General features: G+C 51.4%; 49 non-coding genes and 1 pseudogene across 49 annotated transcripts; all 50 read left to right on the top strand.

Moving 5' to 3' along the window:
- Positions 1 to 2,055: 2,055 nt before the first annotated feature.
- Positions 2,056 to 2,102, top strand: LOC148099236 (U2 spliceosomal RNA; annotated as a pseudogene).
- A 3,967-nt stretch (positions 2,103 to 6,069) lies between these two features.
- Positions 6,070 to 6,259, top strand: LOC148099237 (U2 spliceosomal RNA). Its single transcript, XR_015720234.1, has one exon. It is a non-coding gene; the product is annotated as a U2 spliceosomal RNA (small nuclear RNA).
- Positions 6,260 to 6,502: 243 nt separating this feature from the next.
- LOC148099238 (U5 spliceosomal RNA) lies at positions 6,503 to 6,614 on the top strand. Its single transcript, XR_015720108.1, has one exon. It is a non-coding gene; the product is annotated as a U5 spliceosomal RNA (small nuclear RNA).
- Positions 6,615 to 6,808: 194 nt separating this feature from the next.
- Positions 6,809 to 6,999, top strand: LOC148099239 (U2 spliceosomal RNA). The gene has a single exon (XR_015720206.1). It is a non-coding gene; the product is annotated as a U2 spliceosomal RNA (small nuclear RNA).
- Positions 7,000 to 7,241: 242 nt separating this feature from the next.
- Positions 7,242 to 7,354, top strand: LOC148099240 (U5 spliceosomal RNA). Its single transcript, XR_015720302.1, has one exon. It is a non-coding gene; the product is annotated as a U5 spliceosomal RNA (small nuclear RNA).
- Positions 7,355 to 7,548: 194 nt separating this feature from the next.
- Positions 7,549 to 7,738, top strand: LOC148099241 (U2 spliceosomal RNA). Its single transcript, XR_015720193.1, has one exon. It is a non-coding gene; the product is annotated as a U2 spliceosomal RNA (small nuclear RNA).
- Positions 7,739 to 7,967: 229 nt separating this feature from the next.
- On the top strand, positions 7,968 to 8,080 carry LOC148099242 (U5 spliceosomal RNA). The gene has a single exon (XR_015720507.1). It is a non-coding gene; the product is annotated as a U5 spliceosomal RNA (small nuclear RNA).
- Positions 8,081 to 8,265: 185 nt separating this feature from the next.
- On the top strand, positions 8,266 to 8,456 carry LOC148099243 (U2 spliceosomal RNA). Its single transcript, XR_015720592.1, has one exon. It is a non-coding gene; the product is annotated as a U2 spliceosomal RNA (small nuclear RNA).
- A 229-nt stretch (positions 8,457 to 8,685) lies between these two features.
- Positions 8,686 to 8,798, top strand: LOC148099244 (U5 spliceosomal RNA). Its single transcript, XR_015720303.1, has one exon. It is a non-coding gene; the product is annotated as a U5 spliceosomal RNA (small nuclear RNA).
- Positions 8,799 to 8,992: 194 nt separating this feature from the next.
- LOC148099245 (U2 spliceosomal RNA) lies at positions 8,993 to 9,182 on the top strand. The gene has a single exon (XR_015720197.1). It is a non-coding gene; the product is annotated as a U2 spliceosomal RNA (small nuclear RNA).
- A 229-nt stretch (positions 9,183 to 9,411) lies between these two features.
- LOC148099246 (U5 spliceosomal RNA) lies at positions 9,412 to 9,524 on the top strand. The gene has a single exon (XR_015720304.1). It is a non-coding gene; the product is annotated as a U5 spliceosomal RNA (small nuclear RNA).
- Positions 9,525 to 9,709: 185 nt separating this feature from the next.
- On the top strand, positions 9,710 to 9,900 carry LOC148099247 (U2 spliceosomal RNA). Its single transcript, XR_015720671.1, has one exon. It is a non-coding gene; the product is annotated as a U2 spliceosomal RNA (small nuclear RNA).
- A 243-nt stretch (positions 9,901 to 10,143) lies between these two features.
- Positions 10,144 to 10,256, top strand: LOC148099248 (U5 spliceosomal RNA). The gene has a single exon (XR_015720207.1). It is a non-coding gene; the product is annotated as a U5 spliceosomal RNA (small nuclear RNA).
- A 185-nt stretch (positions 10,257 to 10,441) lies between these two features.
- LOC148099249 (U2 spliceosomal RNA) lies at positions 10,442 to 10,632 on the top strand. The gene has a single exon (XR_015720593.1). It is a non-coding gene; the product is annotated as a U2 spliceosomal RNA (small nuclear RNA).
- A 229-nt stretch (positions 10,633 to 10,861) lies between these two features.
- Positions 10,862 to 10,974, top strand: LOC148099250 (U5 spliceosomal RNA). Its single transcript, XR_015720473.1, has one exon. It is a non-coding gene; the product is annotated as a U5 spliceosomal RNA (small nuclear RNA).
- A 185-nt stretch (positions 10,975 to 11,159) lies between these two features.
- On the top strand, positions 11,160 to 11,350 carry LOC148099251 (U2 spliceosomal RNA). The gene has a single exon (XR_015720678.1). It is a non-coding gene; the product is annotated as a U2 spliceosomal RNA (small nuclear RNA).
- Positions 11,351 to 11,579: 229 nt separating this feature from the next.
- LOC148099252 (U5 spliceosomal RNA) lies at positions 11,580 to 11,692 on the top strand. Its single transcript, XR_015720536.1, has one exon. It is a non-coding gene; the product is annotated as a U5 spliceosomal RNA (small nuclear RNA).
- A 185-nt stretch (positions 11,693 to 11,877) lies between these two features.
- LOC148099253 (U2 spliceosomal RNA) lies at positions 11,878 to 12,068 on the top strand. Its single transcript, XR_015720048.1, has one exon. It is a non-coding gene; the product is annotated as a U2 spliceosomal RNA (small nuclear RNA).
- A 229-nt stretch (positions 12,069 to 12,297) lies between these two features.
- LOC148099254 (U5 spliceosomal RNA) lies at positions 12,298 to 12,410 on the top strand. Its single transcript, XR_015720305.1, has one exon. It is a non-coding gene; the product is annotated as a U5 spliceosomal RNA (small nuclear RNA).
- Positions 12,411 to 12,595: 185 nt separating this feature from the next.
- On the top strand, positions 12,596 to 12,786 carry LOC148099255 (U2 spliceosomal RNA). Its single transcript, XR_015720157.1, has one exon. It is a non-coding gene; the product is annotated as a U2 spliceosomal RNA (small nuclear RNA).
- Positions 12,787 to 13,015: 229 nt separating this feature from the next.
- On the top strand, positions 13,016 to 13,128 carry LOC148099256 (U5 spliceosomal RNA). Its single transcript, XR_015720306.1, has one exon. It is a non-coding gene; the product is annotated as a U5 spliceosomal RNA (small nuclear RNA).
- Positions 13,129 to 13,313: 185 nt separating this feature from the next.
- On the top strand, positions 13,314 to 13,504 carry LOC148099257 (U2 spliceosomal RNA). The gene has a single exon (XR_015720622.1). It is a non-coding gene; the product is annotated as a U2 spliceosomal RNA (small nuclear RNA).
- Positions 13,505 to 13,733: 229 nt separating this feature from the next.
- Positions 13,734 to 13,846, top strand: LOC148099258 (U5 spliceosomal RNA). Its single transcript, XR_015720409.1, has one exon. It is a non-coding gene; the product is annotated as a U5 spliceosomal RNA (small nuclear RNA).
- Positions 13,847 to 14,031: 185 nt separating this feature from the next.
- LOC148099259 (U2 spliceosomal RNA) lies at positions 14,032 to 14,222 on the top strand. The gene has a single exon (XR_015720594.1). It is a non-coding gene; the product is annotated as a U2 spliceosomal RNA (small nuclear RNA).
- Positions 14,223 to 14,451: 229 nt separating this feature from the next.
- Positions 14,452 to 14,564, top strand: LOC148099260 (U5 spliceosomal RNA). Its single transcript, XR_015720499.1, has one exon. It is a non-coding gene; the product is annotated as a U5 spliceosomal RNA (small nuclear RNA).
- Positions 14,565 to 14,749: 185 nt separating this feature from the next.
- Positions 14,750 to 14,940, top strand: LOC148099261 (U2 spliceosomal RNA). Its single transcript, XR_015720558.1, has one exon. It is a non-coding gene; the product is annotated as a U2 spliceosomal RNA (small nuclear RNA).
- Positions 14,941 to 15,183: 243 nt separating this feature from the next.
- On the top strand, positions 15,184 to 15,296 carry LOC148099262 (U5 spliceosomal RNA). Its single transcript, XR_015720410.1, has one exon. It is a non-coding gene; the product is annotated as a U5 spliceosomal RNA (small nuclear RNA).
- Positions 15,297 to 15,481: 185 nt separating this feature from the next.
- Positions 15,482 to 15,672, top strand: LOC148099263 (U2 spliceosomal RNA). The gene has a single exon (XR_015720054.1). It is a non-coding gene; the product is annotated as a U2 spliceosomal RNA (small nuclear RNA).
- A 240-nt stretch (positions 15,673 to 15,912) lies between these two features.
- LOC148099264 (U5 spliceosomal RNA) lies at positions 15,913 to 16,025 on the top strand. The gene has a single exon (XR_015720307.1). It is a non-coding gene; the product is annotated as a U5 spliceosomal RNA (small nuclear RNA).
- A 185-nt stretch (positions 16,026 to 16,210) lies between these two features.
- Positions 16,211 to 16,401, top strand: LOC148099265 (U2 spliceosomal RNA). Its single transcript, XR_015720169.1, has one exon. It is a non-coding gene; the product is annotated as a U2 spliceosomal RNA (small nuclear RNA).
- Positions 16,402 to 16,643: 242 nt separating this feature from the next.
- Positions 16,644 to 16,756, top strand: LOC148099266 (U5 spliceosomal RNA). Its single transcript, XR_015720308.1, has one exon. It is a non-coding gene; the product is annotated as a U5 spliceosomal RNA (small nuclear RNA).
- Positions 16,757 to 16,950: 194 nt separating this feature from the next.
- On the top strand, positions 16,951 to 17,141 carry LOC148099267 (U2 spliceosomal RNA). Its single transcript, XR_015720126.1, has one exon. It is a non-coding gene; the product is annotated as a U2 spliceosomal RNA (small nuclear RNA).
- Positions 17,142 to 17,370: 229 nt separating this feature from the next.
- On the top strand, positions 17,371 to 17,483 carry LOC148099268 (U5 spliceosomal RNA). The gene has a single exon (XR_015720310.1). It is a non-coding gene; the product is annotated as a U5 spliceosomal RNA (small nuclear RNA).
- A 194-nt stretch (positions 17,484 to 17,677) lies between these two features.
- On the top strand, positions 17,678 to 17,868 carry LOC148099269 (U2 spliceosomal RNA). The gene has a single exon (XR_015720218.1). It is a non-coding gene; the product is annotated as a U2 spliceosomal RNA (small nuclear RNA).
- Positions 17,869 to 18,111: 243 nt separating this feature from the next.
- Positions 18,112 to 18,224, top strand: LOC148099270 (U5 spliceosomal RNA). Its single transcript, XR_015720411.1, has one exon. It is a non-coding gene; the product is annotated as a U5 spliceosomal RNA (small nuclear RNA).
- A 185-nt stretch (positions 18,225 to 18,409) lies between these two features.
- On the top strand, positions 18,410 to 18,600 carry LOC148099271 (U2 spliceosomal RNA). Its single transcript, XR_015720056.1, has one exon. It is a non-coding gene; the product is annotated as a U2 spliceosomal RNA (small nuclear RNA).
- Positions 18,601 to 18,840: 240 nt separating this feature from the next.
- LOC148099272 (U5 spliceosomal RNA) lies at positions 18,841 to 18,953 on the top strand. The gene has a single exon (XR_015720437.1). It is a non-coding gene; the product is annotated as a U5 spliceosomal RNA (small nuclear RNA).
- Positions 18,954 to 19,138: 185 nt separating this feature from the next.
- LOC148099273 (U2 spliceosomal RNA) lies at positions 19,139 to 19,329 on the top strand. The gene has a single exon (XR_015720679.1). It is a non-coding gene; the product is annotated as a U2 spliceosomal RNA (small nuclear RNA).
- A 229-nt stretch (positions 19,330 to 19,558) lies between these two features.
- On the top strand, positions 19,559 to 19,671 carry LOC148099274 (U5 spliceosomal RNA). The gene has a single exon (XR_015720537.1). It is a non-coding gene; the product is annotated as a U5 spliceosomal RNA (small nuclear RNA).
- Positions 19,672 to 19,856: 185 nt separating this feature from the next.
- LOC148099275 (U2 spliceosomal RNA) lies at positions 19,857 to 20,047 on the top strand. Its single transcript, XR_015720595.1, has one exon. It is a non-coding gene; the product is annotated as a U2 spliceosomal RNA (small nuclear RNA).
- A 229-nt stretch (positions 20,048 to 20,276) lies between these two features.
- On the top strand, positions 20,277 to 20,389 carry LOC148099276 (U5 spliceosomal RNA). Its single transcript, XR_015720311.1, has one exon. It is a non-coding gene; the product is annotated as a U5 spliceosomal RNA (small nuclear RNA).
- A 185-nt stretch (positions 20,390 to 20,574) lies between these two features.
- Positions 20,575 to 20,765, top strand: LOC148099277 (U2 spliceosomal RNA). Its single transcript, XR_015720070.1, has one exon. It is a non-coding gene; the product is annotated as a U2 spliceosomal RNA (small nuclear RNA).
- A 229-nt stretch (positions 20,766 to 20,994) lies between these two features.
- Positions 20,995 to 21,107, top strand: LOC148099278 (U5 spliceosomal RNA). The gene has a single exon (XR_015720402.1). It is a non-coding gene; the product is annotated as a U5 spliceosomal RNA (small nuclear RNA).
- Positions 21,108 to 21,292: 185 nt separating this feature from the next.
- On the top strand, positions 21,293 to 21,483 carry LOC148099279 (U2 spliceosomal RNA). The gene has a single exon (XR_015720049.1). It is a non-coding gene; the product is annotated as a U2 spliceosomal RNA (small nuclear RNA).
- Positions 21,484 to 21,712: 229 nt separating this feature from the next.
- LOC148099280 (U5 spliceosomal RNA) lies at positions 21,713 to 21,825 on the top strand. The gene has a single exon (XR_015720312.1). It is a non-coding gene; the product is annotated as a U5 spliceosomal RNA (small nuclear RNA).
- Positions 21,826 to 22,010: 185 nt separating this feature from the next.
- LOC148099281 (U2 spliceosomal RNA) lies at positions 22,011 to 22,201 on the top strand. Its single transcript, XR_015720158.1, has one exon. It is a non-coding gene; the product is annotated as a U2 spliceosomal RNA (small nuclear RNA).
- A 229-nt stretch (positions 22,202 to 22,430) lies between these two features.
- LOC148099282 (U5 spliceosomal RNA) lies at positions 22,431 to 22,543 on the top strand. The gene has a single exon (XR_015720313.1). It is a non-coding gene; the product is annotated as a U5 spliceosomal RNA (small nuclear RNA).
- A 185-nt stretch (positions 22,544 to 22,728) lies between these two features.
- On the top strand, positions 22,729 to 22,919 carry LOC148099283 (U2 spliceosomal RNA). The gene has a single exon (XR_015720623.1). It is a non-coding gene; the product is annotated as a U2 spliceosomal RNA (small nuclear RNA).
- A 229-nt stretch (positions 22,920 to 23,148) lies between these two features.
- LOC148099284 (U5 spliceosomal RNA) lies at positions 23,149 to 23,261 on the top strand. Its single transcript, XR_015720412.1, has one exon. It is a non-coding gene; the product is annotated as a U5 spliceosomal RNA (small nuclear RNA).
- A 185-nt stretch (positions 23,262 to 23,446) lies between these two features.
- On the top strand, positions 23,447 to 23,637 carry LOC148099285 (U2 spliceosomal RNA). The gene has a single exon (XR_015720596.1). It is a non-coding gene; the product is annotated as a U2 spliceosomal RNA (small nuclear RNA).
- Position 23,638: the final 1 nt, after the last annotated feature.

Consider the following 23,638-nt stretch of genomic DNA (forward strand, 5'->3'; position numbering starts at 1 on the left):
GCTTGGCCCAGGCTATGCCGTTTATTATAAATGAGGACCAGACCTGTGGAGTAAAGGGTAGACAGATTGCTTGGAACTTGCATTTGCACAGGGATGTGCTTTCGTATATAGAGGACAGGAATTTAGACTCCATATGTGTAACAATTGACCAAGAAAAAGCCTTTGACAGAGTCAATTATGATTTTCTATGGAGGGTGATGACGACTTTCAATATAGGGGAAACATTTCTGAGCTGGTTAAAAATGATGTATGTTGACATTTGTGGCAAGGTGAAAGTAAATGGCTTTCTGACAGACGAGGTGTATCAGCAAAGAGGACTTAGACAAGGTTGCCCCTTGTCTGCCTTGCTTTACGTCATCTATGTAGAACCTTTAGCATGCGCGATAAGGGGAAACCGAGAAATTAGAGGGATAGCCTTACCAGGGGGAGAAGTGTTAAAAATCTCCCAGTATGCTGATGACATCACCCTTTATTTGGGGGATGATGGGAGCGTGAGGGAAGCTATGCAGCTAATACATACCTTTGAAAGGGCGGCAGGGTCAAGGGTGAACAAAGAAAAAACTAAATACAAATTTCTGGGAAGGTGGGCAGGCAGAAGGGAGAGGCTTTGTGGGCTTTCCCTCTGTGAAAGCCCCATGCGGGTCTTAGGCATTAATTTTGGGAATCCTGGGGGAGACGCAGAACGAAATTGGGAGTTAAAAATGGCAAAAGTGAGGAGGAAATTGGGGATGTGGAAGAAAAGAAGACTCTCCATAACCGGCAGAGTCCTGGTTGTGAAAGCCGATATTCTGCCTGCCCTACTTCATTTGGCATATGTTTTCCCATTACCACAAATGTTTAGGAAAGAACTAACACGGGAAGTGTTCAAGTTTATTTGGGGTGGGTACGAATATGTGAAAAGAACTATGATGTACCAGCCGATACTAAAAGGAGGGAGAGATGTTCCATGCATCCCTTTAAAATTGGATGTATTATATTACTGTAACATTTGTAACATACTGAACAAGCCTTATACACACAAATGCCAACTTTTAATTCGCTTTTGGCTATCAGGCCCATTGAGACAACTGACCAAGTGGGACAATAGTGCGCCCAAAGCAGAAAGCAGACCGGTGTATTATGCAAAGCTGATCAAGTGGCGGGAGAAGCATTTAGAATGTAAGGATAAGGACCTTGCTCTGAATCATAAGACCTTGTATAGGACCCTGGTGGAAAAAACCCACACACAATGTGTGTGGGTGAAAGAGGCTACATGGAAACGAGCACAAGGAAAAGACTTGAGCAATGGGTGTAAAGATTTGAACTGGTTGCTGCTACACAGAAAAATCCCTGTGAGATCGATAATGTATGCTCATAGATTAAGCGACAACAAAAACTGTCCAAGGACTACTTGTCAAGGAGAAGAAGAAACAATAGAACATGTAATGTGGGGATGTGGTTTTGCGCAAGAAGTGTGGAGAGAAATGCAAGTGCAATATGAGTGTTTAAATGGCATCCAATATGATGAGCTAATGTTCCTTACAGGGAAGGAAAAAAGAAACGAGGCCAGCGGAAAGATCCCCTTGCTAATGGCCCTGACAAAACTATTTTTGTGGAAGGCTCGACAGGGGTACATCCTGGGGTCTTACAAATGGACAGCTAGAACTACACGTAGAATAATAGTAAAAGAAATAGAGAAGACTTGTCTTTTAGAGAAAACTAAATGGGGCTGGGACACAATTAAGGATAGGTGGAAACATGTCTTACAAACACCTCCCGGTTTCAGGAAGGCTTAAGAGATTCAAACTAGGAGGATAGTTTGATTTTTGTGTTTCCGATAGAGTTCTGTCGTTCTAGAACGGACGTTTTGGGTTTGAGAAGAACATTGTAGAGTACGGGCCCATGTAGTGGTAAGATGCGGCTCGGTTTGGTGCCTGTTTTATATATATATATATTTTTTTATTTCTTTATTTTTCTTGTATTCTGTTGTTACTAATATGTTTCTGGTGTTGTTTTCACTTTTTTAATGAATTGTATGAAATAAAAAAAAAAAAAAAAAAAAAAAAAAAAAAAAAAATCTGTTCTTATCAGTTTAATATCTGATATGCCCCCGATTCGGGGGCAACGTATTAAACGCATTTTTAGAACAGGGAGCCGAATAAGTGCTCTTTCTTCAAAAGAAGAAGGCGAAAAGAAGGAAAAGGCAGGTTTCGGCCACTCCGCCAGAAGATAGCAATGAGGAAAAATTGGAGACTGCGCCTTTCGGTGTGGAGGGAGAAAGGTGTGCTCCAAAAGGAACTCAAACGGAGTGTACCCACACTCCTTTGAGCACCACTATAAGTGAAAATGATTCCGACGATGGGAGTGAAAATGAAAGTAACGTTGAAAGTTCTCTGATACGAACATTATTTTCTCAGGAAAGTTTGGGGAAGTAGCCCCTACCATTAAATGGATAAGATGAAATTATTATTATATTTTTTGCCCTTAGTGCTTTGCTTTCTTTTTTTTTATGGTATGGGAAAACTACGGTTAATCACCCTGAATGTTAGGGGGCTAAAAAGTGCCCGGAAGAGAAAAATTGTTTATGAATTTTTGTTGAGATATAATTTCGATGTTTGTTTGGTTCAGGAAGCTCATCTGAGAGATGAGAGGGATGTTGCTTTGTTTACTGAGGAATGGAGGGGAGGGGAAGCTACTTGGAGCATTGGGGGGGTACATGGGACTGGAGTTGGGGTGTTATGTGGGAATAAGGATGTTCGGATAATTGAGAGCTTTAATGTAATACAAGGAAGGGTAATGGTGGTGGATATAGATAAAAATGGGACTCAATGTCGGATAATAAATGTATATGCACAGGTGGAGCACGGGCTACGTAAGGACCTTTTCCAAAAAATGGATACTTGTTTTTTGACTAGGAAAGATATTATTGTGGGAGGGGATTTTAACTGCTCTTTGGAAAGGGAAAAGTTTTCCCTCCCCTTTAGGACCTTCATTAAGAAATATGGATTAATTGACGTAATGGGGAAGTTACTGGGAAAGCAAGTGGGGTATACTTGGAAGAACACAAGGGGGGTGAAGAGTAGGTTAGATTACATTTTAGTAGGGAAAAAGTGCAAAATAATAGAGGGAAAAACAATACCGGCCCTCTTCACAGACCATCAAGCAGTTGATGTGGAGCTCGAGATAGTAGGGCCAGACTTTGGAAAAGGGTATTGGAAGTTTAACAACGACGTCCTCGCAGAGAAAGCCTATAGGGAAGGTTTCATGAAAATCTTCCCGATATGGGCCGAGATGAAAAGCTTATACAGTAACAACGTGGTTTGGTGGGAGGACATAAAGAAAAAAATCAAAAAGTTTACAATCGAATATTGTACAGAGAGGTCAAAAGTTCAAAAGAAAGAGTTTGACACAATACAAAAAGAAATAGAAAAGATCTATGTTATGGAAAATAGGGGAAGGGGAATTAAAAAGGAAGGGTACTTGGAAAATTTAAAAATGAGACAGGAGGAATTACTTGAGAGGAAAGCGAGGGCCGTAATATATAAATTAAAACAGGAAGAGTATGAGGAGAACGAGAAGTGCTCCTCATACTTTTTTAGCAAAATGAAGACTAGGGATAAGAGGGGGGTTATAACGGAACTGGAGAGGGATGGAAAGGTGATAAGGGGGAAAGATGATTTGTTAAGAACGGCGGAAGAATATTATGGAAAATTGTTTACAAAGGAGAGCTTGGATGAGGGGAAGGGGGAGGTTTTTATAAGATCGCTAAGGAGAAGGCTACCCGAAGAAGAAAATGGAAAGCTGGGGGGGGAATTGACAGTAGGGGAGGTGTATAATGTGGTAACGGCAATGAAGGCCAATAAGGTGCCCGGCATAGATGGCCTAACAAAAGAATTTTACGTGGCGTTTTGGGATATGGTGGGGATCCACCTTTTGGAGGTTTTTAAGGAAATCATGGAGAGAGGAGAGATGCCGGAAAGCATGAAAACGGGAGTGGTGACTATTCTGTTTAAGAAAGGAAACCCGAACCAACTAGACAATTACAGGCCACTAACTATGCTGTGCGTGGACTATAAAATACTGAGTAAGGTTCTGGCGAATAGGCTAGCAGGAGTCATGTCACACATAGTGGAAATGGACCAAACTTGTGGGGTACAGGGGAGGCAAATCACATGGAACTTACATCTACACAGGGATGTACTCACATATGTAAAGGAGAGAAACATTGCTGCAATATGTGTTAGCCTAGATCAGCAGAAAGCTTTTGATAGAGTAGACCACGCTTTTTTGTGGAAGGTTATGGAGGGGCTGGGTCTAGGAGGAGCCATTACAAAATGGGTAAAGGTTTTATATAAGGGCATAAATTCAAAAATCAAAATTAATGGGCATTTAACGGATAAAGTGCAACAAACAAGAGGATTGCGGCAAGGGTGCCCGCTCTCTGTGGTGCTGTTTGTTTTATACGCAGAACCTCTTGCTTGTGCAATAAGGGGGAGCCACATTGTTAAAGGGATAACGTTGCCCCGGGGCGAGAGCTTAAAAATATCACAATACGCGGATGACACAATATTATATTTGGCAGACGATGAAAGCTTAAAGGGAGTGATAGACATTCTATATGATTATGAAAAAGCAACTGGATCGAGAATAAACAAGGAGAAGACTAGGTACAAATACCTTGGGAAGTGGGAGGGGAGGAAGGACAAAATCTGTGATTATATGTTGTGCGAAGGCTCTATGGACGTATTAGGAATTTCTTTTGGGAATGGGGAGGGGGATGCATTGTGTAATTGGAAAAAGAAGATGACTGTAGTCGAAAAAAACCTGGGATTATGGAAGACAAGAAAACTTTCAGTTTCAGGGAGAGTGTTGGTTGTAAAGGCCGATGTATTGCCAAAGTTGCTACATTTGGCCTACGTCTTTCCAATGCCGCAGAAGTATAGAGCCCAACTAATGAGGGGAATATTTAATTTTATATGGGGGGGCTATGAATATGTGAAAAGGGCGCTAATGCATCAGGAAATAGCAGATGGTGGGAGGGATGTGCCAAACGTTCCTCTGAAGCTGGATGCAATATTCTATAGCAATGTATGTACACTCCTGAAAAAGACATATATACACAAATGCCAAATCCTCTTATGGTTTTGGCTGTCTATACCATACCGGTTTCTAATAGGGTGGGATAATAAAGGCCCTAAAGCTGAGACTAGGCCGGAGTACTTCCAGCGAATGGTAAAGTGGGGGAGGAGATATACGGAATGTAAAGATGAGGATACAGTGATAAATCATAAGTTACTATATAGGAAACTGGTACAGAAACTCAATGTCAATCCAGTAATGGTGAGCTCTGAAGTGTGGGTACGGGCCCAGGACAAGAGTTTTAAGAACGGGCTTAAAGATTTTAATTGGTTGCACTTGCATAGAAGGCTACCAGTCAGGGTCACAATGTATGCCCACAATTTGGGGAAGCAAAAAGTCTGTCCAAGGAAAAACTGTATGGAAGATGAAACAATTGAACATGTATTATGGGGATGTGAATATGCAAAAAAGGTGTGGGATGGGGTGAAAGAGAGTTATAAGTGCTTGGAGAATGTGACATATGATGAAATCACTTCGTTTGGGGTTAAAGGAGTGGGAAAAGAACAAAACAAAATAATTTGTATGCTGATATCAATTGTAAAACTTAAACTATGGAAAGCAAGGCAGGGACATATAACTGGAGTGTATAAATGGGGAGAGATAGGAACAGTTAAGGCAATAGAGAAAGAATTTGAAAGTATATACTGGCATGAATTAGAAAAGTGGGGAAGTGATACAATTAAGGATAGGTGGAAAATCATCTTTTTAAATCCACCAAAAAAAAGGTGGTAAGTGATAAGGAGCGAGATAATAGAAACAAGATTGTTTCTTTGGTTTCTGGTCTTTCATTTTTTGGAATTTTCTTGTTGATCAACTTCTTTTTTCTTTCTGTAGCATGTTTATTTAGGTGTAAAGAAATTAAGGTATGACATTGATTTGGAAAGTAATGTGTTAAGATGTATGAGAAATGTGAAATGTAAATGTAAAGGATGGAAATGTTGTGTAAAGTAAATAAAAGGGGAAAAAAAAAAAAAAAAAAAAAAAAAAATCTGTTCTTATCAGTTTAATATCTGATACGCCCCCGATTCGGGGGCAACGTATTAAACGCATTTTTAGAACAGGGAGCCGAATAAGGGGCTCGCTCCGTTCGCTCCTCGCATCGACCCGGTATTGCAGCGCCTCCGGGAACGGTGCCCCCTTTGCTGACTTTGTGCAAAAGCAAGAAAGCCAAACAAAGTAAGGTCTGCCAAGCCAAGAGCCAGAAAGCAGCCTGAAGCCGCGAACGTGCTCCTCTCCAGTCACCCCTCTCCAGTCACAGTCGAACTCTGGAGCAGAGAAGGTGGGGCCTAAGATCTGCCCCTTCAGTCATGCAAACAGGGCCTACCATGACGCCGGAAGCCGGGACGAGGAGTCACTGCGGCTTCCTGCGTGGCCAAAGAAACACACACTCTGGCTTCTCTTCAAAACGTACAAGTCTTTCGCCTTTTACTAAAGACTTCCGTGGAGAGTGAGGCTAAGGAGTTGCACCTATTTTTAGCGGGTCTGCCTTCTGGCTGGGCCCTCTCCTCGTTGTTCAAAAGAAGAAATAGAAGAAAGCACGCAGTTCCAGCGAGCTCTGCAGGCCTGTGAGCTACTGTGGGTGGGCGGAGATTTGAAGCGGAGCCCTCCCTGTGAGCCAAGTGAAAGAGCGCACCGTCAAAAGCGAGAAGTGTCCCGAGAAGGCGGCTCAGCCAGGAACCTGCAGGAGGCCATCGCTTCTCGGCCTTTTGGCTAAGGTCAAGTGTAGTGTCTGTTCTTATCAGTTTAATATCTGATACGCCCCCGATTCGGGGGCAACGTATTAAACGCATTTTTAGAACAGGGAGCCAAATAAGGGGCTCGCTCCGTTCGGTCCACGCATCCACCCGTTATTGCAGCGCCTCCGGGAACGGTGCCCCCTTTGCTGACTTTGTGCAAAAGCAAGAAAGCCAAACAAAGTAAGTCTGCCAAGCCAAGAGCCAGAAAGCAGCCTGAAGCCGCGAACGTGCTGCTCTCCAGTCACCCCTCTCCGGTCACAGTCGAACTCTGGAGCAGAGAAGGCGCGGCCTAAGATCTGCCCCTTCAGCCAAGCAAACAGGGCCTACCGTGACGCCGGAAGCCGGGACGAGGAGTCACTGCGGCTTCCTGTGAGGCCAAAGAAACACACACTCTGGCTTCTCTTCAAAACGTACAAGTCTTTCGCCTTTTACTAAAGACTTCCGTGGAGAGTGAGGCTAAGGAGTTGCACCTATTTTTGGCAGGGTCTGCCTTCTGGCTGGGCCCTCTCCTCGTTGTTCAAAAGAAGAAATAGAAGATAGCGCGCAGTTCAAGAGAGCTCCGCAGGGCTCTGAGCTACTGTGGGTGGGCGGAGATTTGAAACAGAGCCCTCCCTGTGAGCCAAGTGATAGAGCGCACCGTCACAAGCGAGAAGTGTCCCGAGAAGGCGGCTCAGCCAGGAACCTGCAGGAGGCCATCGCTTCTCGGCATTTTGGCTAAGATCAAGTGTAGTATCTGTTCTTATCAGTTTAATATCTGATACGCCCCGGTACGGGGGCAACGTATTAAACGCATTTTTAGAACAGGGAGCCGAATAAGGGGCTCGCTCCGTTCGCTCCACGCATCGACCCGGTATTGCAGCGCCTCCGGGAACGGTGCCCCCTTTGCTGACTTTGTGCAAAAGCAAGAAAGCCAAACAAAGTAAGGTCTGCCAAGCCAAGAGCCAGAAAGCAGCCTGAAGCCGCGAACGTGCTCCTCTCCAGTCACAGTCGAACTCTGGAGCAGAGAAGGCGGGGCCTAAGATCTGCCCCTTCAGCCAAGCAAACAGGGCCTACAGTGACGCCGGAAGCCGGGACGAGGAGTCACTGCGGCTTCCTGCGAGGCCAAAGAAACACACACTCTGGCTTCTCTTCAAAACGTACAAGTCTTTCGCTTTTTACTAAAGACTTCCGTGGAGAGTGAGGCTAAGGAGTTGCACCTATTTTTGGCAGGGTCTGCCTTCTGGCTGGGCCCTCTCCTCGTTGTTCAATAGAAGAAAGCGCGCAGTTCCAGGGAGCTCCGCAGGCCTGTGAGCTTCTGTGGGTGGGCGGAGATTTGAAGCGGAGCCCTCCCTGTGAGCCAAGTGAAAGAGCGCACCGTCACAAGCGAGAAGTGTCCCGAGAAGGCGGCTCAGCCAGGAACCTGCAGGAGGCCATCGCTTCTCGGCCTTTTGGCTAAGATCAAGTGTAGTATCTGTTCTTATCAGTTTAATATCTGATACGCCCCCGATTCGGGGGCAACGTATTAAACGCATTTTTAGAACAGGGAGCCGAATAAGGGGCTCGCTCCGTTCGCTCCACGCATCGACCCGGTATTGCAGCGCCTCCGGGAACGGTGCCCCCTTTGCTGACTTTGTGCAAAAGCAAGAAAGCCAAACAAAGTAAGGTCTGCCAAGCCAAGAGCCAGAAAGCAGCCTGAAGCCGCGAACGTGCTCCTCTGCAGTCACAGTCGAACTCTGGAGCAGAGAAGGCGGGGCCTAAGATCTGCCCCTTCAGCCAAGCAAACAGGGTCTACCGTGACGCCGGAAGCCGGGACCAGGAGTCACTGCGGCTTCCTGCGAGGCCAAAGAAACACACACTCTGGCTTCTCTTCAAAACGTACAAGTCTTTCGCCTTTTACTAAAGACTTCCGTGGAGAGTGAGGCTAAGGAGTTGCACCTATTTTTGGCAGGGTCTGCCTTCTGGCTGGGCCCTCTCCTCGTTGTTCAAAAGAAGAAATAGAAGATAGCGCGCAGTTCAAGAGAGCTCCGCAGGGCTCTGAGCTACTGTGGGTGGGCGGAGATTTGAAGCAGAGCCCTCCCTGTGAGCCAAGTGATAGAGCGCACCGTCACAAGCGAGAAGTGTCCCGAGAAGGCGGGTCAGCCAGGAACCTGCAGGAGGCCATCGCTTCTCGGCATTTTGGCTAAGATCAAGTGTAGTATCTGTTCTTATCAGTTTAATATCTGATACGCCCCGGTACGGGGGCAACGTATTAAAGGCATTTTTAGAACAGGGAGCCGAATAAGGGGCTCGCTCCGTTCGCTCCACGCATCGACCCGGTATTGCAGCGCCTCCGGGAACGGTGCCCCCTTTGCTGACTTTGTGCAAAAGCAAGAAAGCCAAACAAAGTAAGGTCTGCCAAGCCAAGAGCCAGAAAGCAGCCTGAAGCCGCGAACGTGCTCCTCTCCAGTCACAGTCGAACTCTGGAGCAGAGAAGGCGGGGCCTAAGATCTGCCCCTTCAGCCAAGCAAACAGGGCCTACCGTGACGCCGGAAGCCGCGACGAGGAGTCACTGCGGCTTCCTGCGAGGCCAAAGAAACACACACTCTGGCTTCTCTTCAAAACGTACAAGTCTTTCGCCTTTTACTAAAGACTTCCGTGGAGAGTGAGGCTAAGGAGTTGCACCTATTTTTGGCAGGGTCTGCCTTCTGGCTGGGCCCTCTCCTCGTTGTTCAATAGAAGAAAGCGCGCAGTTCCAGGGAGCTCCGCAGGCCTGTGAGCTACTGTGGGTGGGCGGAGATTTGAAGCGGAGCCCTCCCTGTGAGCCAAGTGAAAGAGCGCACCGTCACAAGCGAGAAGTGTCCCGAGAAGGCGGCTCAGCCAGGAACCTGCAGGAGGCCATCGCTTCTCGGCCTTTTGGCTAAGATCAAGTGTAGCATCTGTTCTTATCAGTTTAATATCTGATACGCCCCCGATTCGGGGGCAACGTATTAAACGCATTTTTAGAACATGGAGCCGAATAAGGGGCTCGCTCCATTCGCTCCACGCATCGACCCGGTATTGCAGCGCCTCCGGGAACGGTGCCCCCTTTGCTGACTTTGTGCAAAAGCAAGAAAGCCAAACAAAGTAAGGTCTGCCAAGCCAAGAGCCAGAAAGCAGGCTGAAGCCGCGAACGTGCTCCTCTCCAGTCACCCCTCTCCAGTCACAGTCGAACTCTGGAGCAGAGAAGGTGGGGCCTAAGATCTGCCCCTTCAGCCAAGCAAACAGGGCCTACCGTGACGCCGGAAGCCGGGACGAGGAGTCACTGCGGCTTCCTGCGAGGCCAAAGAAACACACACTCTGGCTTCTCTTCAAAACGTACAAGTCTTTCGCCTTTTACTAAAGACTTCCGTGGAGAGTGAGGCTAAGGAGTTGCACCTATTTTTGGCAGAGTCTGCCTTCTGGCTGGGCCCTCTCCTCGTTGTTCAATAGAAGAAAGTGCGCAGTTCCAGGGAGCTCCGCAGGCCTGTGAGCTACTGTGGGTGGGCGGAGATTTGAAGCGGAGCCCTCCCTGTGAGCCAAGTGAAAGAGCGCACCGTCACAAGCGAGAAGTGTCCCGAGAAGGCGGCTCAGCCAGGAACCTGCAGGAGGCCATCGCTTCTCGGCCTTTTGGCTAAGATCAAGTGTAGTATCTGTTCTTATCAGTTTAATATCTGATACGCCCCCGATTCGGGGGCAACGTATTAAACGCATTTTTAGAACAGGGAGCCGAATAAGGGGCTCGCTCCGTTCGCTCCACGCATCGACCCGGTATTGCAGCGCCTCCGGGAACGGTGCCCCCTTTGCTGACTTTGTGCAAAAGCAAGAAAGCCAAACAAAGTAAGGTCTGCCAAGCCAAGAGCCAGAAAGCAGCCTGAAGCCGCGAACGTGCTCCTCTCCAGTCACACTCGAACTCTGGAGCAGAGAAGGCGGGGCCTAAGATCTGCCCCTTCAGCCAAGCAAACAGGGCCTACCGTGACGCCGGAAGCCGGGACGAGGAGTCACTGCGGCTTCCTGCGAGGCCAAAGAAACACACACTCTGGCTTCTCTTCAAAACGTACAAGTCTTTCGCCTTTTACTAAAGACTTCAGTGGAGAGTGAGGCTAAGGAGTTGCACCTATTTTTGGCAGAGTCTGCCTTCTGGCTGGGCCCTCTCCTCGTTGTTCAATAGAAAAAAGCGCGCAGTTCCAGGGAGCTCCGCAGGCCTGTGAGCTACTGTGGGTGGGCGGAGATTTGAAGCGGAGCCCTCCCTGTGAGCCAAGTGAAAGAGCGCACCGTCACAAGCGAGAAGTGTCCCGAGAAGGCGGCTCAGCCAGGAACCTGCAGGAGGCCATCGCTTCTCGGCCTTTTGGCTAAGATCAAGTGTAGTATCTGTTCTTATCAGTTTAATATCTGATACGCCCCCTATTCGGGGGCAACGTATTAAACGCATTTTTAGAACAGGGAGCCGAATAAGGGGCTCGCTCCGTTCGCTCCACGCATCGACCTGGTATTGCAGCGCCTCCGGGAACGGTGCCCCCTTTGCTGACTTTGTGCAAAAGCAAGAAAGCCAAACAAAGTAAGGTCTGCCAAGCCAAGAGCCAGAAAGCAGCCTGAAGCCGCGAACGTGCTCCTCTCCAGTCACAGTCAAACTCTGGAGCAGAGAAGGCGGGGCCTAAGATCTGCCCCTTCAGCCAAGCAAACAGGGCCTACCGTGACGCCGGAAGCCGGGACGAGGAGTCACTGCGGCTTCCTGCGAGGCCAAAGAAACACACACTCTGGCTTCTCTTCAAAACGTACAAGTCTTTCGCCTTTTACTAAAAACTTCCGTGGAGAGTGAGGCTAAGTAGTTGCACCTATTTTTGGCAGAGTCTGCCTTCTGGCTGGGCCCTCTCCTCGTTGTTCAATAGAAGAAAGCGCGCAGTTCTAGGGAGCTCCGCAGGCCTGTGAGCTACTGTGGGTGGGCGGAGATTTGAAGCGGAGCCCTCCCTGTGAGCCAAGTGAAAGAGCGCACCGTCACAAGCGAGAAGTGTCCCGAGAAGGCGGCTCAGCCAGGAACCTGCAGGAGGCCATCGCTTCTCGGCCTTTTGGCTAAGATCAAGTGTAGTATCTGTTCTTATCAGTTTAATATCTGATACGCCCCCGATTCGGGGGCAACGTATTAAACGCATTTTTAGAACAGGGAGCCGAATAAGGGGCTCGCTCCGTTCGCTCCACGCATCAACCCGGTATTGCAGCGCCTCCGGGAACGGTGCCCCCTTTGCTGACTTTGTGCAAAAGCAAGAAAGCCAAACAAAGTAAGGTCTGCCAAGCCAAGAGCCAGAAAGCAGCCTGAAGCCGCGAACGTGCTCCTCTCCAGTCACAGTCGAACTCTGGAGCAGAGAAGGCGGAGCCTAAGATCTGCCCCTTCAGCCAAGCAAACAGGGCCTACCGTGACGCCGGAAGCCGGGACGAGGAGTCACTGCGGCTTCCTACGAGGCCAAAGAAACACACACTCTGGCTTCTCTTCAAAACGTACAAGTCTTTCGCCTTTTACTAAAGACTTCCGTGGAGAGTGAGGCTAAGGAGTTGCACCTATTTTTGGCAGGGTCTGCCTTCTGGCTGGGCCCTCTCCTCGTTGTTCAATAGAAGAAAGCGCGCAGTTCCAGGGAGCTCCGCAGGCCTGTGAGCTACTGTGGGTGGGCGGAGATTTGAAGCGGAGCCCTCCCTGTGAGCCAAGTGAAAGAGCGCACCGTCACAAGCGAGAAGTGTCCCGAGAAGGCGGCTCAGCCAGGAACCCGCAGGAGGCCATCGCTTCTCGGCCTTTTGGCTAAGATCAAGTGTAGTATCTATTCTTATCAGTTTAATATGTGATACGCCCCCGATTCGGGGGCAACGTATTAAACGCATTTTTAGAACAGGGAGCCGAATAAGGGGCTCGCTCCGTTCGCTCCACGCATCGACCCGGTATTGCAGCGCCTCCGGGAACGGTGCCCCCTTTGCTGACTTTGTGCAAAAGCAAGAAAGCCAAACAAAGTAAGGTCTGCCAAGCCAAGAGCCAGAAAGCAGCCTGAAGCCGCGAACGTGCTCCTCTCCAGTCACAGTCGAACTCTGGAGCAGAGAAGGCGGGGCCTAAGATCTGCCCCTTCAGCCAAGCAAACAGGGCCTACCGTGACGCCGGAAGCCGGGACGAGGAGTCACTGCGGCTTCCTGCGAGGCCAAAGAAACACACACTCTGGCTTCTCTTCAAAACGTACAAGTCTTTCGCCTTTTACTAAAGACTTCCGTGGAGAGTGAGGCTAAGGAGTTGCACCTATTTTTGGCAGGGTCTGCCTTCTGGCTGGGCCCTCTCCTCGTTGTTCAATAGAAGAAAGCGCGCAGTTCCAGGGAGCTCCGCAGGCCTGTGAGCTACTGTGGGTGGGCGGAGATTTGAAGCGGAGCCCTCCCTGTGAGCCAAGTGAAAGAGCGCACCGTCACAAGCGAGAAGTGTCCCGAGAAGGCGGCTCAGCCAGGAACCTGCAGGAGGCCATCGCTTCTTGGCCTTTTGGCTAAGATCAAGTGTAGTATCTGTTCTTATCAGTTTAATATCTGATACGCCCCCGATTCGGGGGCAACGTATTAAACGCATTTTTAGAACAGGGAGCCGAATAAGGGGCTCGCTCCGTTCGCTCCACGCATCGACCCGGTATTGCAGCGCCTCCGGGAACGGTGCCCCCTTTGCTGACTTTGTGCAAAAGCAAGAAAGCCAAACAAAGTAAGGTCTGCCAAGCCAAGAGCCAGAAAGCAGCCTGAAGCCGCGAACGTGCTCCTCTCCAGTCACAGTCGAACTCTGGAGCAGAGAAGGCGGGGCCTAAGATCTGCCCCTTCAGCCAAGCAAACAGGGCCTACCGTGACGCCGGAAGCCGGGACGAGGAGTCACTGCGGCTTCCTGCGAGGCCAAAGAAACACACACTCTAGCTTCTCTTCAAAACGTACAAGTCTTTCGCCTTTTACTAAAGACTTCCGTGGAGAGTGAGGCTAAGGAGTTGCACCTATTTTTGGCAGAGTCTGCCTTCTGGCTGGGCCCTCTCCTCGTTGTTCAATAGAAGAAAGCGCGCAGTTCTAGGGAGCTCCGCAGGCCTGTGAGCTACTGTGGGTGGGCGGAGATTTGAAGCGGAGCCCTCCCTGTGAGCCAAGTGAAAGAGCGCACCGTCACAAGCGAGAAGTGTCCCGAGAAGGCGGCTCAGCCAGGAACCTGCAGGAGGCCATCGCTTCTCGGCCTTTTGGCTAAGATCAAGTGTAGTATCTGTTCTTATCAGTTTAATATCTGATACGCCCCCGATTCGGGGGCAACGTATTAAACGCATTTTTAGAACAGGGAGCCGAATAAGGGGCTCGCTCCGTTCGCTCCACGCATCGACCCGGTATTGCAGCGCCTCCGGGAACGGTGCCCCCTTTGCTGACTTTGTGCAAAAGCAAGAAAGCCAAACAAAGTAAGGTCTGCCAAGCCAAGAGCCAGAAAGCAGCCTGAAGCCGCGAACGTGCTCCTCTCCAGTCACAGTCGAACTCTGGAGCAGAGAAGGCGGGGCCTAAGATCTGCCCCTTCAGCCAAGCAAACAGGGCCTACCGTGACGCCGGAAGCCGGGACCAGGAGTCACTGCGGCTTCCTGCGAGGCCAAAGAAACACACACTCTGGCTTCTCTTCAAAACGTACAAGTCTTTCGCCTTTTGCTAAAGACTTCCGTGGAGAGTGAGGCTAAGGAGTTGCACCTATTTTTGGCAGGGTCTGCCTTCTGGCTGGGCCCCCTCCTCGTTGTTCAATAGAAGAAAGCGCGCAGTTCCAGGGAGCTCCGCAGGCCTGTGAGCTACTGTGGGTGGGCGGAGATTTGAAGCGGAGCCCTCCCTGTGAGCCAAGTGAAAGAGCGCACCGTCACAAGCGAGAAGTGTCCCGAGAAGGCGGCTCAGCCAGGAACCTGCAGGAGGCCATCGCTTCTCGGCCTTTTGGCTAAGATCAAGTGTAGTATCTGTTCTTATCAGTTTAATATCTGATATGCCCCCGATTCGGGGGCAACGTATTAAACGCATTTTTAGAACAGGGAGCCGAATAAGGGGCTCGCTCCGTTCGCTCCACGCATCGACCCGGTATTGCAGCGCCTCCGGGAACGGTGCCCCCTTTGCTGACTTTGTGCAAAAGCAAGAAAGCCAAACAAAGTAAGGTCTAGCAAGCCAAGAGCCAGAAAGCAGCCTGAAGCTGCGAACGTGCTCCTCTCCAGTCACCCCTCTCCAGTCACAGTCGAACTCTGGAGCAGAGAAGGCGGGGCCTAAGATCTGCCCCTTCAGCCAAGCAAACAGGGCCTACCGTGACGCCGGAAGCCGGGACGAGGAGTCACTGCGGCTTCCTGCCAGGCCAAAGAAACACACACTCTAGCTTCTCTTCAAAACGTACAAGTCTTTCGCCTTTTACTAAAGACTTCCGTGGAGAGTGAGGCTAAGGAGTTGCACCTATTTTTGGCAGAGTCTGCCTTCTGGCTGGGCCCTCTCCTCGTTGTTCAATAGAAGAAAGTGCGCAGTTCCAGGGAGCTCCGCAGGCCTGTGAGCTACTGTGGGTGGGCGGAGATTTGAAGCGGAGCCCTCCCTGTGAGCCAAGTGAAAGAGCGCACCGTCACAATCGAGAAGTGTCCCGAGAAGGCGGCTCAGCCAGGAACCTGCAGGAGGCCATCGCTTCTTGGCCTTTTGGCTAAGATCAAGAGTAGTATCTGTTCTTATCAGTTTAATATCTGATATGCCCCCGATTCGGGGGCAACGTATTAAACGCATTTTTAGAACAGGGAGCCGAATAAGGGGCTCGCTCCGTTCGCTCCACGCATCGACCCGGTATTGCAGCGCCTCCGGGAACGGTGCCCCCTTTGCTGACTTTGTGCAAAAGCAAGAAAGCCAAACAAAGTAAGGTCTGCCAAGCCAAGAGCCAGAAAGCAGCCAGAAAGCAGCCTGAAGCCGCGAACGTGCTCCTCTCCAGTCACAGTCGAACTCTGGAGCAGAGAAGGCGGGGCCTAAGATCTGCCCCTTCAGCCAAGCAAACAGGGCCTACCGTGACGCCGGAAGCCGGGACGAGGAGTCACTGCGGCTTCCTGCGAGGCCAAAGAAACACACACTCTGGCTTCTCTTCAAAACGTACAAGTCTTTCGCCTTTTACTAAAGACTTCCGTGGAGAGTGAGGCTAAGGAGTTGCACCTATTTTTGGCAGGGTCTGCCTTCTGGCTGGGCCCTCTCCTCGTTGTTCAATAGAAGAAAGCGCGCAGTTCCAGGGAGCTCCGCAGGCCTGTGAGCTACTGTGGGTGGGCGGAGATTTGAAGCGGAGCCCTCCCTGTGAGCCAAGTGAAAGAGCGCACCGTCACAAGCGAGAAGTGTCCCGAGAAGGCGGCTCAGCCAGGAACCTGCAGGAGGCCATCGCTTCTCGGCCTTTTGGCTAAGATCAAGTGTAGTATCTGTTCTTATCAGTTTAATATCTGATACGCCCCCGATTCGGGGGCAACGTATTAAACGCATTTTTAGAACAGGGAGCCGAATAAGGGGCTCGCTCCGTTCGGTCCACGCATCCACCCGTTATTGCAGCGCCTCCGGGAACGGTGCCCCCTTTGCTGACTTTGTGCAAAAGCAAGAAAGCCAAACAAAGTAAGTCTGGCAAGCCAAGAGCCAGAAAGCAGCCTGAAGCCGCGAACGTGCTCCTCTCCAGTCACCCCTCTCCGGTCACAGTCGAACTCTGGAGCAGAGAAGGCGCGGCCTAAGATCTGCCCCTTCAGCCAAGCAAACAGGGCCTACCGTGACGCCGGAAGCCGGGACGAGGAGTCACTGCGGCTTCCTGCGAGGCCAAAGAAACACACACTCTGGCTTCTCTTCAAAACGTACAAGTCTTTCGCCTTTTACTAAAGACTTCCGTGGAGAGTGAGGCTAAGGAGTTGCACCTATTTTTGGCAGGGTCTGCCTTCTGGCTGGGCCCTCTCCTCGTTGTTCAAAAGAAGAAATAGAAGATAGCGCGCAGTTCAAGAGAGCTCCGCAGGGCTCTGAGCTACTGTGGGTGGGCGGAGATTTGAAGCAGAGCCCTCCCTGTGAGCCAAGTGATAGAGCGCACCGTCACAAGCGAGAAGTGTCCCGAGAAGGCGGCTCAGCCAGGAACCTGCAGGAGGCCATCGCTTCTCGGCCTTTTGGCTAAGATCAAGTGTAGTATTTGTTCTTATCAATTTAATATCTGATATGCCCCCGATTCGGGGGCAACGTATTAAACGCATTTTTAGAACAGGGAGCCGAATAAGGGGCTCGCTCCGTTCGCTCCACGCATCGACCCGGTATTGCAGCGCCTCCGGGAACGGTGCCCCCTTTGCTGACTTTGTGCAAAAGCAAGAAAGCCAAACAAAGTAAGGTCTGCCAAGCCAAGAGCCAGAAAGCAGCCTGAAGCCGCGAACGTGCTCCTCTCCAGTCACACTCGAACTCTGGAGCAGAGAAGGCGGGGCCTAAGATCTGCCCCTTCAGCCAAGCAAACAGGGCCTACCGTGACGCCGGAAGCCGGGACGAGGAGTCACTGCGGCTTCCTGCGAGGCCAAAGAAACACACACTCTGGCTTCTCTTCAAAACGTACAAGTCTTTCGCCTTTTACTAAAGACTTCCGTGGAGAGTGAGGCTAAGGAGTTGCACCTATTTTTGGCAGGGTCTGCCTTCTGGCTGGGCCCTCTCCTCGTTGTTCAATAGAAGAAATAGAAGATAGCGCGCAGTTCAAGAGAGCTCCGCAGGGCTCTGAGCTACTGTGGGTGGGCGGAGATTTGAAGCAGAGCCCTCCCTGTGAGCCAAGTGATAGAGCGCACCGTCACAAGCGAGAAGTGTCCCGAGAAGGCGGCTCAGCCAGGAACCTGCAGGAGGCCATCGCTTCTCGGCCTTTTGGCTAAGGTCAAGTGTAGTGTCTGTTCTTATCAGTTTAATATCTGATACGCCCCCGATTCGGGGGCAACGTATTAAACGCATTTTTAGAACAGGGAGCCGAATAAGGGGCTCGCTCCGTTCGGTCCACGCATCCACCCGTTATTGCAGCGCCTCCGGGAACGGTGCCTCCTTTGCTGACTTTGTGCAAAAGCAAGAAAGCCAAACAAAGTAAGGTCTGGCAAGCCAAGAGCCAGAAAGCAGCCTGAAGCTGCGAACGTGCTCCTCTCCAGTCACCCCTCTCCAGTCACAGTCGAACTCTGGAGCAGAGAAGGCGGGGCCTAAGATCTGCCCCTTCAGCCAAGCAAACAGGGCCTACCGTGACGCCGGAAGCCGGGACGAGGAGTCACTGCGGCTTCCTGCGAGGCCAAAGAAACACACACTCTAGCTTCTCTTCAAAACGTACAAGTCTTTCGCCTTTTACTAAAGACTTCCGTGGAGAGTGAGGCTAAGGAGTTGCACCTATTTTTGGCAGAGTCTGCCTTCTGGCTGGGCCCTCTCCTCGTTGTTCAATAGAAGAAAGTGCGCAGTTCCAGGGAGCTCCGCAGGCCTTTGAGCTACTGTGGGTGGGCGGAGATTTGAAGCGGAGCCCTCCCTGTGAGCCAAGTGAAAGAGCGCACCGTCACAAGCGAGAAGTGTCCCGAGAAGGCGGCTCAGCCAGGAACCTGCAGGAGGCCATCGCTTCTCGGCCTTTTGGCTAAGATCAAGTGTAGTATCTGTTCTTATCAGTTTAATATCTGATACGCCCCCGATTGGGGGGCAACGTATTAAACGCATTTTTAGAACAGGGAGTCGAATAAGGGGCTCGCTCCGTTCGCTCCACGCATCGACCCGGTATTGCAGCGCCTCCGGGAACGGTGCCCCCTTTGCTGACTTTGTGCAAAAGCAAGAAAGCCAAACAAATTAAGGTCTGCCAAGCCAAGAGCCAGAAAGCAGCCAGAAAGCAGCCTGAAGCCGCGAACGTGCTCCTCTCCAGTCACAGTCGAACTCTGGAGCAGAGAAGGCGGGGCCTAAGATCTGCCCCTTCAGCCAAGCAAACAGGGCCTACCGTGACGCCGGAAGCCGGGACGAGGAGTCACTGCGGCTTCCTGCGAGGCCAAAGAAACACACACTTTGGCTTCTCTTCAAAACGTACAAGTCTTTCGCCTTTTACTAAAGACTTCCGTGGAGAGTGAGGCTAAGGAGTTGCATCTATTTTTGGCAGAGTCTGCCTTCTGGCTGGGCCCTCTCCTCGTTGTTCAATAGAAAAAAGCGCGCAGTTCCAGGGAGCTCCGCAGGCCTGTGAGCTACTGTGGGTGGGCGGAGATTTGAAGCGGAGCCCTCCCTGTGAGCCAAGTGAAAGAGCGCACCGTCACAAGCGAGAAGTGTCCCGAGAAGGCGGCTCAGCCAGGAACCTGCAGGAGGCCATCGCTTCTCGGCCTTTTGGCTAAGATCAAGTGTAGTATCTGTTCTTATCAGTTTAATATCTGATACGCCCCCTATTCGGGGGCAACGTATTAAACGCATTTTTAGAACAGGGAGCCGAATAAGGGGCTCGCTCCGTTCGCTCCACGCATCGACCTGGTATTGCAGCGCCTCCGGGAACGGTGCCCCCTTTGCTGACTTTGTGCAAAAGCAAGAAAGCCAAACAAAGTAAGGTCTGCCAAGCCAAGAGCCAGAAAGCAGCCTGAAGCCGCGAACGTGCTCCTCTCCAGTCACAGTCGAACTCTGGAGCAGAGAAGGCGGGGCCTAAGATCTGCCCCTTCAGCCAAGCAAACAGGGCCTACCGTGACGCCGGAAGCCGGGACGAGGAGTCACTGCGGCTTCCTGCGAGGCCAAAGAAACACACACTCTGGCTTCTCTTCAAAACGTACAAGTCTTTCGCCTTTTACTAAAAACTTCCGTGGAGAGTGAGGCTAAGTAGTTGCACCTATTTTTGGCAGAGTCTGCCTTCTGGCTGGGCCCTCTCCTCGTTGTTCAATAGAAGAAAGCGCGCAGTTCTAGGGAGCTCCGCAGGCCTGTGAGCTACTGTGGGTGGGCGGAGATTTGAAGCGGAGCCCTCCCTGTGAGCCAAGTGAAAGAGCGCACCGTCACAAGCGAGAAGTGTCCCGAGAAGGCGGCTCAGCCAGGAACCTGCAGGAGGCCATCGCTTCTCGGCCTTTTGGCTAAGATCAAGTGTAGTATCTGTTCTTATCAGTTTAATATCTGATACGCCCCCGATTCGGGGGCAACGTATTAAACGCATTTTTAGAACAGGGAGCCGAATAAGGGGCTCGCTCCGTTCGCTCCACGCATCGACCCGGTATTGCAGCGCCTCCGGGAACGGTGCCCCCTTTGCTGACTTTGTGCAAAAGCAAGAAAGCCAAACAAAGTAAGGTCTGCCAAGCCAAGAGCCAGAAAGCAGCCTGAAGCCGCGAACGTGCTCCTCTCCAGTCACAGTCGAACTCTGGAGCAGAGAAGGCGGGGCCTAAGATCTGCCCCTTCAGCCAAGCAAACAGGGCCTACCGTGACGCCGGAAGCCGGGACGAGGAGTCACTGCGGCTTCCTGCGAGGCCAAAGAAACACACACTCTGGCTTCTCTTCAAAACGTACAAGTCTTTCGCCTTTTACTAAAGACTTCCGTGGAGAGTGAGGCTAAGGAGTTGCACCTATTTTTGGCAGGGTCTGCCTTCTGGCTGGGCACCCCCCTCGTTGTTCAATAGAAGAAAGCGCGAAGTTCCAGGGAGCTCCGCAGGCCTGTGAGCTACTGTGGGTGGGCGGAGATTTGAAGCGGAGCCCTCCCTGTGAGCCAAGTGAAAGAGCGCACCGTCACAAGCGAGAAGTGTCCCGAGAAGGCGGCTCAGCCAGGAACCTGCAGGAGGCCATCGCTTCTCGGCCTTTTGGCTAAGATCAAGTGTAGTATCTGTTCTTATCAGTTTAATATCTGATACGCCCCCGATTCAGGGGCAACGTATTAAACGCATTTTTAGAACAGGGAGCCGAATAAGGGGCTCGCTCCGTTCGCTCCACGCATCGACCCGGTATTGCAGCGCCTCCGGGAACGGTGCCCCCTTAGCTGACTTTGTGCAAAAGCAAAAAAGCCAAACAAAGTAAGGTCTGCCAAGCCAAGAGCCAGAAAGCAGCCTGAAGCCGCGAACGTGCTCCTCTCCAGTCACAGTCGAACTCTGGAGCAGAGAAGGCGGGGCCTAAGATCTGCCCCTTCAGCCAAGAAAACAGGGCCTACCGTGACGCCGGAAGCCGGGACGAGGAGTCACTGCGGCTTCCTGCGAGGCCAAAGAAACACACACTCTGGCTTCTCTTCAAAACGTACAAGTCTTTTGCCTTTTACTAAAGACTTCCGTGGAGAGTGAGGCTAAGGAGTTGCACCTATTTTTGGCAGGGTCTGCCTTCTGGCTGGGCCCCCTCCTCGTTGTTCAATAGAAGAAAGCGCGCAGTTCCAGGGAGCTCCGCAGGCCTGTGAGCTACTGTGGGTGGGCGGCGATTTGAAGCGGAGCCCTCCCTGTGAGCCAAGTGAAAGAGCGCACCGTCACAAGCGAGAAGTGTCCCGAGAAGGCGGCTCAGCCAGGAACCTGCAGGAGGCCATCGCTTCTCGGCCTTTTGGCTAAGATCAAGTGTAGTATCTGTTCTTATCAGTTTAATATCTGATACGCCCCCGATTCGGGGGCAACGTATTAAACGCATTTTTAGAACAGGGAGCCGAATAAGGGGCTCGCTCCGTTCGCTCCACGCATCAACCCGGTATTGCAGCGCCTCCGGGAACGGTGCCCCCTTTGCTGACTTTGTGCAAAAGCAAGAAAGCCAAACAAAGTAAGGTCTGCCAAGCCAAGAGCCAGAAAGCAGCCTGAAGCCGCGAACGTGCTCCTCTCCAGTCACAGTCGAACTCTGGAGCAGAGAAGGCGGAGCCTAAGATCTGCCCCTTCAGCCAAGCAAACAGGGCCTACCGTGACGCCGGAAGCCGGGACGAGGAGTCACTGCGGCTTCCTACGAGGCCAAAGAAACACACACTCTGGCTTCTCTTCAAAACGTACAAGTCTTTCGCCTTTTACTAAAGACTTCCGTGGAGAGTGAGGCTAAGGAGTTGCACCTATTTTTGGCAGGGTCTGCCTTCTGGCTGGGCCCTCTCCTCGTTGTTCAATAGAAGAAAGCGCGCAGTTCCAGGGAGCTCCGCAGGCCTGTGAGCTACTGTGGGTGGGCGGAGATTTGAAGCGGAGCCCTCCCTGTGAGCCAAGTGAAAGAGCGCACCGTCACAAGCGAGAAGTGTCCCGAGAAGGCGGCTCAGCCAGGAACCCGCAGGAGGCCATCGCTTCTCGGCCTTTTGGCTAAGATCAAGTGTAGTATCTATTCTTATCAGTTTAATATGTGATACGCCCCCGATTCGGGGGCAACGTATTAAACGCATTTTTAGAACAGGGAGCCGAATAAGGGGCTCGCTCCGTTCGCTCCACGCATCGACCCGGTATTGCAGCGCCTCCGGGAACGGTGCCCCCTTTGCTGACTTTGTGCAAAAGCAAGAAAGCCAAACAAAGTAAGGTCTGCCAAGCCAAGAGCCAGAAAGCAGCCTGAAGCCGCGAACGTGCTCCTCTCCAGTCACAGTCGAACTCTGGAGCAGAGAAGGCGGGGCCTAAGATCTGCCCCTTCAGCCAAGCAAACAGGGCCTACCGTGACGCCGGAAGCCGGGACGAGGAGTCACTGCGGCTTCCTGCGAGGCCAAAGAAACACACACTCTGGCTTCTCTTCAAAACGTACAAGTCTTTCGCCTTTTACTAAAGACTTCCGTGGAGAGTGAGGCTAAGGAGTTGCACCTATTTTTGGCAGGGTCTGCCTTCTGGCTGGGCCCTCTCCTCGTTGTTCAATAGAAGAAAGCGCGCAGTTCCAGGGAGCTCCGCAGGCCTGTGAGCTACTGTGGGTGGGCGGAGATTTGAAGCGGAGCCCTCCCTGTGAGCCAAGTGAAAGAGCGCACCGTCACAAGCGAGAAGTGTCCCGAGAAGGCGGCTCAGCCAGGAACCTGCAGGAGGCCATCGCTTCTTGGCCTTTTGGCTAAGATCAAGTGTAGTATCTGTTCTTATCAGTTTAATATCTGATACGCCCCCGATTCGGGGGCAACGTATTAAACGCATTTTTAGAACAGGGAGCCGAATAAGGGGCTCGCTCCGTTCGCTCCACGCATCGACCCGGTATTGCAGCGCCTCCGGGAACGGTGCCCCCTTTGCTGACTTTGTGCAAAAGCAAGAAAGCCAAACAAAGTAAGGTCTGCCAAGCCAAGAGCCAGAAAGCAGCCTGAAGCCGCGAACGTGCTCCTCTCCAGTCACAGTCGAACTCTGGAGCAGAGAAGGCGGGGCCTAAGATCTGCCCCTTCAGCCAAGCAAACAGGGCCTACCGTGACGCCGGAAGCCGGGACGAGGAGTCACTGCGGCTTCCTGCGAGGCCAAAGAAACACACACTCTAGCTTCTCTTCAAAACGTACAAGTCTTTCGCCTTTTACTAAAGACTTCCGTGGAGAGTGAGGCTAAGGAGTTGCACCTATTTTTGGCAGAGTCTGCCTTCTGGCTGGGCCCTCTCCTCGTTGTTCAATAGAAGAAAGCGCGCAGTTCTAGGGAGCTCCGCAGGCCTGTGAGCTACTGTGGGTGGGCGGAGATTTGAAGCGGAGCCCTCCCTGTGAGCCAAGTGAAAGAGCGCACCGTCACAAGCGAGAAGTGTCCCGAGAAGGCGGCTCAGCCAGGAACCTGCAGGAGGCCATCGCTTCTCGGCCTTTTGGCTAAGATCAAGTGTAGTATCTGTTCTTATCAGTTTAATATCTGATACGCCCCCGATTCGGGGGCAACGTATTAAACGCATTTTTAGAACAGGGAGCCGAATAAGGGGCTCGCTCCGTTCGCTCCACGCATCGACCCGGTATTGCAGCGCCTCCGGGAACGGTGCCCCCTTTG

This window comes from Neolamprologus brichardi, chromosome 14 (genome assembly GCF_056152115.1).
Source record: "Neolamprologus brichardi isolate AB-2024 chromosome 14, ASM5615211v1, whole genome shotgun sequence".
Lineage (NCBI taxonomy): Eukaryota > Metazoa > Chordata > Actinopteri > Cichliformes > Cichlidae > Neolamprologus > Neolamprologus brichardi.